Source organism: Echinops telfairi, unplaced genomic scaffold (genome assembly GCF_000313985.2).
Source record: "Echinops telfairi isolate 266 unplaced genomic scaffold, ASM31398v2 ScPeMD7_3;HRSCAF=10, whole genome shotgun sequence".
NCBI lineage: Eukaryota > Metazoa > Chordata > Mammalia > Afrosoricida > Tenrecidae > Echinops > Echinops telfairi.
In genome coordinates, this window is record NW_022103899.1 from 44,010,026 (window position 1) to 44,012,519 (window position 2,494).

Consider the following 2,494-nt stretch of genomic DNA (forward strand, 5'->3'; position numbering starts at 1 on the left):
CCAGAATTCTCAGAAGGCCATGCCCACAGGAGTCTCATTGGCTATCTCCAGATTGACAGCCTAGACTCCACCCCTTTACTCATAATCCTTAAATTGACACCAGATTAGGAGACTACCACAACCATCGAGTCAGTTCAGCTCACAGTGCCCTATGAAGCAAAGCACCGCCCAGTCCTGCACCATCCTCACAATTGCTCTCATGTTTGAGCCTATTGTCACATTCACTGTGTCCTGCCAACCCCAGTGACTTCCTCTTTTTCTGTGCCTCTCCACTTTAGCAAGCATGATCTCCTTCTCCAGGGACTAGTCTCTCCTGATAACATGTCCAAAGTATGTGAGACAAGTCTCACCATCCTTGCTTCTAAGGAGCCTTCTGGCCATGCTTCATCCGAGACAGATGTTTGTTCTTTTGCAGTCAGTGGCATTGTCCTTTCAATAGTCTCCTCCAGCACCACAGTTCACACGCATTGATCCTTCCTCAGTCTTTCTTATCCCACATCCAACTCTCACATGCATATGAGGCGATTGAAAAGACCTGGCGTGGGTCAGGCTCACCTTAGTCCTCAATTTCACATCCTTTCTTTTCAACACTTTAGAGAAGTCTTATGCAGCAGATTCACCCAATGTAATGCATCCCCTGATCTCCTGACTGCTGCTTTCATGACCATAGGTGGTGGAACCAGGTAAGATGAACTCTTTGACAACTTTCATCTTTGCTCCATTTATCATTTTGGTCTAGTGGTGAGAATTTGGGTTTTCTTTACATTTTAGTTGCAATCCATATTGAAGGCTGCAATCCTTGATCATCATCAACAAGTGCTTCAAGTCCTCCTCACTTTTAGCAAGCAAAGTTGTGTCATATGTGTATCACCAGTTGTTAATAAGCCTTCCTCTAATCCTGGTAACACATTTTGCTTTATATCATCCAGCTTCTCTGAGGACTTGCTCAGCATTCAGATCGAATCAGTATGGTGAGAGGATGCAACCCTGACACATACCTTTCCTGGTTTTAAACCATAGGGCATCCCCTGAAATAATACATTAGCTTAATAAGTAAATAGAGAACAACTCTGCCTTGAGCATTGGACTCTGCTAAGAACTATATATGGGATAAAAGCTGTATATGATATCAGTAAATAACTATGTGTTATATATATATGGGATCAAATTGACCACAGCAAATCAAAATGTTAGGGTGCTTAGGGGGCAGTAAGTGATGTTAATGAGGGAAAAACAGTTCAGAAAAGGAAGGTTACAGGGTCACACAACATTAAAAAATATAATCAGTGTCCATGAATTATACATATACAAATAATTGAGTTGGTGTGAGTTTTGCTCTATATTTCTTCAACACCAAAAATAATTTTTCAAATGTATTTTCAGCCTTTTACCGGCTTCAGCTGATCTCTTTTCTATGGGCTCGAACATGCACATAAGTAGGTTCACCAGAGTGGTGGTGTGAGATGTGTTTTTCCCAGATGTGCAGAGTCTCATGTATTTCAAGATCATAGTTCAAGATCATCTTCAAATCATTCTTCAGCCTTCTTTTCTCTAAGATGACTTTCCTTCTTTAACTTCCTTAACAGATTTTTTTTTTTAAAGGAGAAGACAGGAAAACTCAGGAATTGAGTGTCTTGGACTAGGAAATGAGTGAAGTCATTTCCAAAATGTTTCTCGTTTCACCTTCCCAGAAGCAAGCACGCTGCTCTCGCCCTTTCACCGGGAGAGGAAGTAAGGCCCCGGAAATGAAAGGAAGTGTTCTTGATCACGGAGCTGCTGATGGCAGATGTCGAATCTGAGCATAAAGACAAAGGAGCTGCACAGAGCCGACTTAGAAGGCTGGAGGTACAGGGTTACTCATGAAACGACAGTGGAAGATGCCATGCAAAGATGAAGGAGCTGAATGGAAACGTTAGCCAGGAAAATCAAGAACGAGGTAGGAGCCTCAACTCAAGCTAACAGTGAAGCTTCTCCAGAAGTCGCAGTACACAGTGCATAGGGCCCCACCTCCATCATTACCACGTGGTGGTGTGGAAATGTGCATTTCCCAAATGAGGCAGATTCCCAAATCTCTGTTTTCTTGTTGAAAGCATGGCTGTGAGTGTCTGAGACACCATAACATAACCACCAGGTCCATCGTTACAGACGATCGGGTAGAACAGAATCTCAGAGTTCATCTAGCCCATGGTTCTCAGCCTTCCTAATGCTGTGGCTCTTTCATTCCTCATGTTGTGGTGACCCCAAAACATAAAATTATTTTCATTGCTACTTCATAACCATAATTTTGCTACTGTTATGAATCATAATGTAAATATCTGATATGCAGGATGTATTTTCATAGTTACAAATTGAACATAATTAAAGCATAGTGATTCATCACAAAAACCAACTGTAATTATATATTGTGAACTGTTTATTTATAATGACAAATAAATGAACTTTTGTCTTGAAGCATGGTGTAGCACAAGTATCAGTCTTCACATCAGGTCCTCCT